Source organism: Pinus tabuliformis, chromosome J (assembly GCF_031772625.1).
Source record: "Pinus tabuliformis cultivar Carrire ecotype Pingquan chromosome J, CPIR1, whole genome shotgun sequence".
NCBI classification, from domain to species: Eukaryota; Viridiplantae; Streptophyta; class Pinopsida; order Pinales; family Pinaceae; genus Pinus; species Pinus tabuliformis.
The window spans coordinates 889,513,830-889,525,351 of record NC_142295.1 but is presented as its reverse complement, the minus strand read 5'-3'; the positions used below and the strand labels follow the sequence as shown (position 1 = coordinate 889,525,351).

Below are 11,522 nucleotides of genomic sequence, written 5' to 3'. Positions count from 1 at the left end.
GATGAGGCCAATTCACACTGGTGGCAGCATTGGATCCCAAGGAAAACTGTGCAAGGAAATAGGAGGCTTGGAGGGCTGAGTGAAGGCATATGTTGTGTCTATTCAGTCTGTGAGTTGTATTGTTTGATTGCAGAGAGAGTAGGATAGCTTGAGAGCTAATTCTTTGTGTAATCTGAACATATTTGCACTTGTATGATAATACAAAGATTGGGGTTTTCAGCTGAGGCTTTCCCCAGAGTATTCTTCTATGTTCATGTGTGATTGATTTCTCTTCATTTGTTATATGTGTTCTATTTGATCTTGCTCATATTCGATTAAGCTTCCGCAATTTTTTTGTAGAAGTAGATCTTGTATTTTTCTTTAGTATATTGCATAATCTGTTGATCTACAGTGGGAATTTCTACAAAGATTGCAATGATGAAGCCTTGCATGTCAGTGAATGCTCTAACTAAGTGTCTGCATGTGCCAGTAATGGAGGTCTTAGGTGTGTAGTACCTTCAATACCCCCCCTGAACACCACTATGGGGAAAAATAGAAAATGGGCCCTAGGAACTAAGGCCAAAGGTCACCCAAAATACAGTGCAACATGTACTAAAATTGAGGAAAGAGGGAAAACCTCGTGGGAACCAACTCCCCCCCCCGCCCCACTCAAAATACAATGTAATCAAAAGAAAAGAGGAAGAAAAGACAGTTGCTAAGCAATTGTGTCCTTCACTCCAAGACGATCGCGCGGAGAGTGAAAGTTCTACTCAGTGAATGTCTTGGTGATGATGTCTGCAGTCTATTCTGCTGAAGGACAGTAATGCAAATCAATGACCCAATCATGTACTAAGTCTCTCATGTAGTGCATATGGATCTCTATGTGCTTTGTCCGTTGTCGCTGTACTGGATCCCTGCAAAATTTGAGAGTGCTCTGGTTGTCACACCAGATGACAGTGGGCTGGTGCAACTGGATGCCCAACTCAGTGAGGAAGTGTTGTAGCCACAAAGCCTGAATGGCAATGTTGACTACTCCTCTATACTCGGCCTCAGCTAAAGAGAGAGCAATAGCAGCCTATTTCTTGCTCGACCAACAGAGAGGGCCAGACCCTAGACTGAGTGAATATCCGGAGGTGAACTTGCAATCAATGTTGTCACTTGCCCAATCAGAATCTGTGCCAAGGAGATTCAATGCAGTGCCTACTGCATAGTGAATCCTGAAGGTGATGGTGCCCTGCACATATCAGAGGATGCGCTTGCCAGCATTCCAATGTAGCTCATGCAGCTCCTGCATGTATCTGGAAAGTGCCCCTACTGCATATGAGAGATTTGGTCTGGAGTGGGTAAGGTACAGTAAGCTTCCCACTAGCTGTCGGTAGAGAGTACTGTCAACTAATGGAGTGTCACCTCCATCTTCAAGGCAGACCCCAGACAGAAAAGGAGTCAGTGTTGGCTTTTAGTCAGCCATGTGAAATCTCTCAAGGAGATCCCGTGCATACTTAGCCTGAGAGAGTTTGATGCCTGTGGTATCCTAGCTAATCTCAAGACCAAGAAAGAAGTGTAATGGACCCATGTTCGTCATCAAGAACCTATCATGCAAGGTCCTCTTGACTGCAGCAATGGCTGAATCTGAGCTGAAGGTGATTAGGAGATCATCCACATACAAAACTAAGATAACAAGAGTTATGTGTCCTGAGCATGTAAACATTCGGATCAGACTTACATCTTTCGAAGTTTTGTGATAAGAAAAAAGAATCCATATTCACATACTGGCTCTCGGGGCTTGCCTAAGGCCATAGAGAGACTTCTTCAGTCTACAAACTAAAAATGAATCCTGAATGAAACAATGTGGCTGCTCCATGTAGATCTCCTCAGATAGGTCTCCGTGAAGAAAGGCATCCTTCACATCCATCTGATATACTTCCCACACCTGGGTAGCTGTAATGGCAAGTGCAAGGTGTATGGAATCCATATTTTTTACTGGAGCAAAGGTCTCATCATAATCAATGCCATGCACTTGCTGGAAGCCATTGGCTACTAGCCTGGCTTTTTGTCTGGTGATTTTCCCATCTACAACATGCTTGATCCTATATACCCATTTGCATCGAACAAGTTTCCTTCTTGGAGGAAGGGGGACCAGATCCCAGGCCTGGTTCCCGAGGAGGGAGTTTTACTCCTCCTCCATGGTGGACTCCCAAGAGGGATGCCCAGTAGCCTCAGCATAAGACTACGGATCAAAAGACTGAACCAAATGACAATATCAGGATGGCATTGGTTCAATGGCAGTGAGAGCAACAGGAGGCTCAATAAACTCTGATCTAGTCCTCTGCGGATCAGAATTATCCTCCACATGATCATTTCTAGCAACTGGGTGGTCTTGTGCATATATCTCACGTAAGCTCCTTGTTCTCTAATTTATTACAAGGGAAGTTGATTCACTGTTGGAAGCCTGATCTAGGCTTGGATGTGGATCATCATATGAATGCACTAGATTTGTATTTGAAGACTCTGTCTCTACATCTACATGCTCTACCTCGGCGTCTGCATGCTCTGTATTTGCATCTGAGTGTACTGAGTCATCAGCTTGGTCACAAGGTAGATAATAGGTGTCTTCATGCGGCAATAGAGGTGCATGTGAGAGACTTTCCTCAAATTGGACACTTCACTCAATGATGAGCTTGTCTGTAGAGGAAATCGGGAGTCGATATCCCTTCACACCATCATGGTATCCAACAAAGATGCACTCAATGCTCTGTGGATCAAGAGCTTTCCTCTTTTCAGAGGGGATCCTGGCCCATGCTCTGGAGCTGAAAACATGGAAGTGGGTGACCTACGGTTTAGTGCCACTCCAAGCCCCAAAGGGGGTCTGATCCTTGACAGATCTACGAGGAGAACTGTTCTAGATGTAGTTAGCACAATTAAGTGCTTTATCCCATAGCTTATTAGGTAGTGACTTAGCATGCAGCATGCAGGAAGCCATCTCTTTGAGAGATCAATTCTTTCTCTCAGCAACTCCGTTCTACTGCGGAGTGTATGGAACAGTGTGCTACAACTGCATGCCGAACTCAAGGCAAAGGTTCTAAAGTGTTGTGTTAACATATTCCCCCCTCATTGTCTGTATGGAGGGCTTTGATCTTTCTCTCTGACTGTGTCTCAACTAGTGCTTTGAAATCTTCAAAGTGCACAAAAACTTTAGATTTGGCCCTGAGAAGATACACCCAAGTATACCGTGAGAAATCATTAATAAATGTAAGCACATACCTTGCTTTGTTGATGGAAGGATGAGGAAAAGGTCCCATGAGATCAGTATGGATAAGATCTAGAGGAGAGGATGCTTTGTGAGTCTTGTCGGTGTCAAACTTTTCTCTAGGATGTTTTCCAAGGACACACCCTTCGCAAATGCATTTGGAGAAACTGATATTTGGCAAGCCTTCCACCATCTCATGCTTGCTTAGCTGTTGCATATACCTGTAGTTTAAGCGACCAAACCTCTCATGCCAAAGACTACTACTCTCATCAGCATGTGTAAGCAATAAGGAGGATTCAGATTCAATAAATTCAGAAAATGTATATAGTCTAGCTCCATTGTTTACCTCACCGGTTGAAATTTTGGAGCTGCTATGTAGGCCATATATGTTCATTGCATCTGGAGTGGTTTCCACTCTCTTTCTAGTGTCGGAATGAGTGATCTGATAAACTGAAAGTAGGTTTACCAAAAGTTTTGGAACATCAAGCACATCTTCAAAGATTCCATGTAAAAATTCCACTCTACCTTTTCTAGCGACCTCAATAGGTGAGTCATCTCCCATGAGGATGGGAGGTCCTTTGCATGCATCCAAAGAGAAATAGACTTACTTTGCAGCAGCCATATGATGTGATGCACCAAGATCTATAATCCATGCATCAGGGGAAGAGTCAATTGAAACTAAAGCATGAAAATTGTTACCTATCCCATGTGGCAGATCCTCAGTTTTCTTCTTGGCGCCCTGAGGGATGTGGTCCCCAAGGTTGTGTTTCTGAAGGATTTCTGCCATTTGTTCAATTTTTTTCTTCATGCAAGAGGATTCCGAATGGAATCCTCGGTGATAGTAGGTGCATTTGTCTCCTTTCTTCCCTTTCTCTTTTTTGGAGCTAGAGGAGTCATTGAAGGGTTTGGTGTACCCTTCCTTCTTTGGATGGGAATGCACTTTTCCCCTGTCATTTTGCTACTGATTTTTCTGATTTAAATCAGATCTGTGATTTTTATTGTGGCTGCCATCATGCATAGTAAGTGCATGCACTTTTGGAGGTTTGATTTTCCCCATGCCAATGAGTTTATCTTGCTCAAAAGTGAGGGACTCCATGTACTCTTTGAGAGAAGGCATAGTGTAGGATTTACTTGTTGCAAGCCTTACTGAATGAAATGTATATACAAAGATAGAGCATTCTGGTCTATGCTTTGACATAATAGAGAGAACTTGGCGACTCTCCTCCTTGGATTTGTCAATTCCACAACCCTTGAGTTACAGCAATAGATCATTATATTTGGTGAAGAAGTCTTGAATTATGTCATAGTTCCGTGGATCTAATGAAAGCATCTCCACTTCAAGCAAATGTCCTTTCATCTCATCCCATTTCACGTAGAGTTCTTCAACCTTTTTCCAAATCTCATTAGGAGTACTACAGGAAGATAGATGAAACTACAACTCTGGGGAGATGCACATGCATATGGATTTGTGGGCCTCATCCATGTAGTTGAGGTATTGTATTTCTCTATGGATGAAGTGGGTTCCACTTCTGCAGCCATGGTAATCCTATAAAACCCTTTCTGATGAAGGTATCGAGCCATTTGGTCCTTCCATTCGTGATAGTTGTACGGTGTTAGGATTGATGCTTTGGGAAACTCCATTTTGTTGTCGATCTTTGATCTCCAAGCTGTAATACCTACAAAATAAAGTACTGGTGCGCCTTTCATCTAGCAACGTATGGGCTCTGATACCATGTAAATGTGTTAGAAAACTTGCGCAGATGAATCTAGCTAGTAAAGGTTGAACGCACAACTTTGTAGAGAAAAAACACTAAAAAAAATCCAAAGAAAAAAAAAAAGAAATATTGATTAACTGAAAATAGGTTACAATGCTCATGATATACTCATGCAGAAAGGATCTTGCATGTAGTCCCATGCATGCATGGACAATCAAAGGTGCTAATTTGGTGAAGATTCCAATGTTGAAGCCTTTCATGTCAGTGAATGCTCTAACTAAGTGTCTGCATGTGCTAGTAATAAAGGTACTAGGTGTGTAGTACCTCCAACATAAATTTTAACAAAGCCCCAATCAAAACCGATAAAATGGAGATTTGGTTGTAACTCACCTCTAACTCCATCACGCACGCCAGATGGCCTGTCGGCTATGGAATATCCACCAAATGGTGAAAGTTCATGCTCACGTTCAGGACTTCCATATTTTTAAGATCAGATATATCTTTAGGGAGATGTCTGAGTTTGTTCAAATGGACATCCAATACACAAACATCTCACGTAGGAGTTCAATGGCGGAAGAGAAGTTATATTATTTGAATGTACAGATAACTTCCTCAGATTCGTCAAATTCAAACACAGCGTATCTCGTAGTGCCTCCAAATGGATGAAATTCGTAATTAGTTCTTCCAACGTGTTGTTAAATTAAAATCATATAAATGTATTAACGTGCATATCCATAACCGAAAAATAACAAAGAAATTCAATATCAAGAAAAAAAAACTTTGAACCTAATTAAAATTTTGTATACTCTCAGGAAAAGTAACGAGCATATTCTCAAAAAAAAAATAGGGTTTTAATGTCCACCAGCCGACTGAAAGAATTGGGAAGAGATTTGATGTGATTTGAAGCAACATCCAGACTTCTAAGATTCACCAGGCAAGTCACACTTTTGGGGAAGCACTACAATGGCAATGAACCTATTCCATTCCATATTGAATTAGCATGTACGTGAATCCATCCATTCCAAGTCATTGCAGCCTCTAGCCAGTTCCAGGTCATTGCAACCTCTAGGCAATTTTTTGGTGGCAATTTCTTGTAAAGGTTTGTACATCTCATCCTCAAGGTTGAATAGCAATATTTGGAATTTTTACTTTCTCCTATGAATTAATTATTTTTTCAAGAAGAGAAAAAGGAAGAAGGCAAATGAATTGTCTCTGTAGAAAGACAAAGAATGAATTGTTTATACATGAAGACAAGGAGGAATGAATTGTTTCTGCATGAAGACAAGGAGGACAGCGTGATATAGGGAAAAGTGACGCGTGGATTATAACTAACATCAACAAATAATGGAGTGCGATAAGTACTAGTATTAAAATTTGTATAAGAATTTGATACACGACTTTAGATATAAACAAATTTTTCCTCCATCACCAGCCTTTGAATAAAATGATATTGTTGCAATTTTTCTACACTGGACCAAGCGAGGTCTAAGAGTTCGAATGTTTTTCGATCCAAAAGTTTTGCTTAAAATTTCAGTGAATGAAATTAGGAGTATTAAACTTAGGTTAAAATGCGAGAAACCGAAAAAAAAAAATAGTGAAACGAGGAATTAATATACGATCAACGATTGAGCGATCGTCATAGTCCTACTAAAGACAAAGATAACCATAAGGTATTATCTGGGTGCTTAACTCTATAATCATAAATATTATGGGATTCTTTTCATATATGAACGTGGAAGCCTCCTGAAATACTTGGTTGCAATATAGCTGATAGAAACATAATCGAAACTCAAAGTTTCTCTTTAATTAAAATAATTTCAACATACATGTGTAAGCAATAAAAGTGAAATTTCAACATACATGTGAAATTTATTGTGTTTCCGATAAGTATTTCAATGTTTATAACCTTCAATTTACTTGCACGCATTAAGACTCAAAATACTTTACTTCATGAAAAAATGTAAAAAACTTTATTAAAAACACACAAGGCCTACCACCTTAGGATATTATGGAATTGAACTTACGTAAGTGTTAGAATTCATACAAATCGATATAATAGTAATAATAATAAAAAAAAATAATGTAAATGGTATAATGTAAATTTACCATGGAATGATGAAAGATCTTAAGTATTAATAATAATAATTCGAGCATTATTCACCTACTTTGTAGTTAACATCACTAGCTTTCACAAGTTTGAATTTACCCAAATCAATCTTTTATAAGATTGAATTCATCTTCATCAATCTTTTAGAAGCTCTAATCTTTATAATTATAACTTTTTTCATCGAATTATTAGAGCAATGCAAATGTTGAAATCTGATCTTACACCCTAAACTTTCAAGGATAAGATGAGCATAATGAAGAGAATAGTGATAATGTTGATAATGGCTCCCTTAAATCAAATTCAACAACAAATTTCATTCACCGTTGTTCTCTGCATATTCAATTTTGAAATGGTCCAACACTGTCTTATTCTTTAATTCCTGGCTCCAGAAAATTCTCATGAATTCTCCAAACTTATATCCTTTGTACCAAGTTGGATGCTATTCATCAACCAGGGACGCTGCAGGGGCAATGAAGGCATCCTCCGAGGGACCATAAAACGTAGGAATTGATATATGTGCAGCAGATGCATTCGTTACTGCTCGATGTTCCACACTTCTGAATCTACCATTGCTCACAACCTGACAAATTATTAGCATTAATAATAACATTGTCAAATTCCCATTGCTCACAACCTGATAAATTATTAGCATTAGCATTAGCATTAACAATAACATTGTCAAATTTTCAGGAGGAAATAAAGTATTGGATCTGCTCTTGCTCTTGTTAAAGACCTGTAGTTGATCTCCCATATTAACAATGAAAGCGTTGGGTATGGGTTCTACAGCAACCCACTTTCCATTTCTGAGTACTTGCAGACCACTGACCTCGCCTTGCATTAAAATAGTGATGCCACGTGCATCTGAATGGTGTGGTGTGCCAAGAGTAATATCCGGTTTCAGGCATGGAGGATAGTACATTATATCCATGAGTTGGGTGTGTTTTCCGAAGATTCTGTCCAAGTAACTGGAATCGAGCCCTAGAGCTTCAGAAACGACAGCCAACAGCCTTAAAATCAGAGCTCTCACCTTCATAGCTTAGTTGCCTGTGATCTCTTTGTATAAAAGCATATGCAAGATAAGTACTTACTGTTGTTGCAATATCGTTCCTCCAGAGTTTGGACTTCTTTTAGTTACCCTCTATTGAATCTGGCATGCTTGGTCTTCCACGGGCATTTCGAAGAATTCTTTGGCAATTTCCATCATGCTTTTCATGGTTCCTTTTGGTACGCCATGGTTCACTATCTGCACTCACTTAGATCAACCAGAAGATATGTGGCCATAAAAAAGAATAGTACATATCCTCATATATGAAACTTGAACCAGTCACTAGATCTTATTAACACATCAGACTAACATTAAAAATATAGATTAAATAATCCTACAACTCTGAAAGTAATAGCTTCAAAAACTTCAGGAATAGAAAACTGATAAGAAATATTCTAGAATATCCATGGCAAGATTAATTTGTAACATAGGGCCTTTTTGGTGTGCGTAGAGGAGAATCCAGAGATATTAAAAGAAAAGCACTGGCAAGAGAAGGGGGATTAAAGTATGATGTACCTGGAAAAAGCCATCTTCCACGCATGCATGGCGGATTTCTTCAACTACCCTTGTTCTGTTGGGGCCATCCAGGTCTTGGAGATCCACCACCGGAATGCTCTCAGAGTAAGACACCTCAGACAGGTGGGGGCATTCACTGGGAGGCAGGATATATCTATATTGAACTTGAAGATGATTTATTCCAATGGACAACACCTTTTCGACAGTATTCACATCCTGGGTCAGGACTTCTTCCATTGTAGACGACATATTTCTTTCTCGAGTGCTGTAAAATTGGCAGTGGCACCTACCTATTGCTGTGAAAAACTAAGCTTCAACTCGCACACCAGAAATAGGATATCGGATGATGGGCAAAAGAAGAGTGAACATTTAAGTGCGTGCGTGTAGATCTCTGCAAATGAATTGAAAAGACATCCCCATGTTAAAGTTTTCAATATACACTATACAATTTTACTACTATTTTTTACTCTCTTTCTTTTAATTTTCAGAATCGAAAGAGAGGATGAATTGCATTTAATAAATATCAAAATAATTTAAAAGAAGAATTATAAATTCTGATTATGTTGTTCAAATTCACGACAAGAGCCAATTGGCATCGTTTTCAATTTTCTGAATGTGCTACGCATGGCTGTAGCGGTGCATAAGTTAGCCCAAGCAGTGAAGATTTCACAAGAGTTGCAGTCTTTGGAAGACAAGTCAGAGTGGAAAATGAGAATCCTTACAAGGTTTGGGCCATCCCCATAATGTACAAAGTTCGAATTTTAGGCTATATCAATGGTTTTGTTAGGGTTTTTGAGGGGTTTTGGTGGATTTTATTTTTGTTTATTTGCTTCTTTGGGTTTCTTCAAAGACCATGTAATAATCCTGTTGATGGTAGAGCTATATGCTGGTAACTGTCCCTGGGCTTGGTATTTGATGTTCTGTAAACTTGTCTACTTTTTGATCTGGATCTCTGTTGCTCTCGATGAGCTCTCTGTTGATCTCTATAATTGCAATCTGAATATGCACTATACGGTTTTGCTATCTCATTGTTATGGTTTCTTCCGTAAGTATTTTTAAAAATAACACGTTTCACAAAATCGTTTTGGTTTCTCGTGTCACATAGACACTTTTTTTTGGTTCAGCTATTCTGTAATGGTCCCCTGCATAAGGGGGTTAGGTTTTTACGTCAGGTCTCTGTATCGTAGGGTTTGTTCTATGACTGCCGTACTTGTCATTAATGTTGTGTAATGGGTTTCTGCATGTTCTGTTTCGAATCGATACTTTGGTAACATTGGGCTGGTTCTACTGTTTGAGCACTAAATGCCTTCACATAAGGCACATGTCAAAGCATGTCAATGCTCTCGTACACGCAATTGGCCAATTAGTTTCCTAGCGGTAGATAGGTCGGTGCTGTTTTGTGTTGTAATTTAGGCTAGACCAGTGGTTTTTTGATGGTTGAGAGTAGGTTTAAATGTGCAAAGATTGGAACTGAAAATAAAATATGTTCAATAGTTAAAACTATGTAATCATCTTTTATTCATCCAAAGGGCAACGGGGTTATTGGATGGTCGAGTGATAGTGATAATGTTGATAATGGCTTCCTTAAATCAAATTCAACAACAAATTTCATTCACCGTTGTTCTCTGTATATTCGATTTTGAAATGGTCCAACACTGTCTTATTCTTTAATTCCTGGCTCCAGAAAATTCTCATGAATTCTCCAAACTTATATCCTTTGTACTGAGCCGGATGCTGTTCATCAACCAGGGACGCTGCAGGGGCAATGAAGGCATCATCCGAGGGGCCATAAAACGTAGGAATTGATATACGTGCAGCAGATGCATTTGTTACTGCTCGATGTTCCACACTTCTGAATCTACCATTGCTCACAACCTGACAAATTATTAGCATTAATAATAACATTGTCAAATTCCCATTGTTCACAACCTGATAAATTATTAGCATTAGCATTAGCATTAACAATAACATTGTCAAATTTTCAGGAGGAAATAAAGTATTGGATCTGCTCTTGCTCTTGTTAAATACCTGCAGTTGATCTCCCATATTAACAACGAAAGCGTTGGGTATGGGTTCTACAGCAACTGACTTTCCATTTCTGAGTGCTTGCAGACCATTGACCTCACCTTGCATTAAAACAGTGATGCCACGCGCATCTGAATGGAAGGGTGTGCCAAGAGTAATATCCGGTTTCAGACATGGAGGATAGTACATTATATCCATGAGTTGGGTGTGTTTTCCGAAGATTCTGTCCAAGTAACTAGAATCGAGCCCTAGAGCTTCATAAATGGCAGCCAGCAGCATTAAAATCAGAGCTCTCACCTTCATAGCGTAGTTGCCTGCGATCTCTCTGTATAAAAGCATATGCAAGATAAGTACTTCTTGTTGTTGCAATATCGTTCCTCCATAGTCTTGACTTCTTTTATTTACCCTCTATTGAATCTGGCATGCTTGGTCTTCCACGCGCATTTTGAAGAATTCTTTGGCAATTTCCATCATGCTTTTCATGGTTCCTTCTAGTACGCCATGTTTCACTATCTACACTCACTTAGATCAACCAGAAGATATGTGGCCATAAAAAAGAATAGTACATACCCTCAAAAACGTCAGTAATAGAACACTGATAAGAAATATTCTAGAATATCCATGGGAAGCTTAATTTGTAACATAGGGCCTTTTCGGTGTGCGTAGAGGATAATCTAGAGATATTAAAAGAAAAGCACTGGCAAGAGAAGGGGGATCGAAGTATGATGTACCTGGAAAAATCCATCTTCCTCGCACGCATGGCGGATTTCTTCAACTACCCTTGTTCTGTTGGGGCCATCTAGGTCCTGGAGATCCACCACCAGAATGCTCTAAGAGTAAGACACCTCAGATAGGTGGGGGTGTTCATTGGGAGGCAGGATATATTTA

At 39.5% G+C, this 11,522-nt stretch overlaps 3 pseudogenes; all 3 read right to left on the bottom strand.

The window, feature by feature from the left end:
* Nucleotides 1-7,487: 7,487 nt before the first annotated feature.
* LOC149229538 (protein DMR6-LIKE OXYGENASE 1 pseudogene) lies at nt 7,488-8,081 on the bottom strand (annotated as a pseudogene).
* Nucleotides 8,082-8,186: 105 nt separating this feature from the next.
* On the bottom strand, nt 8,187-8,846 carry LOC149229537 (protein DMR6-LIKE OXYGENASE 2 pseudogene; annotated as a pseudogene).
* A 1,371-nt stretch (nt 8,847-10,217) lies between these two features.
* Nucleotides 10,218-10,937, bottom strand: LOC149229536 (protein DMR6-LIKE OXYGENASE 1 pseudogene; annotated as a pseudogene).
* Between the last annotated feature and the right edge of the window lie 585 nt (nt 10,938-11,522).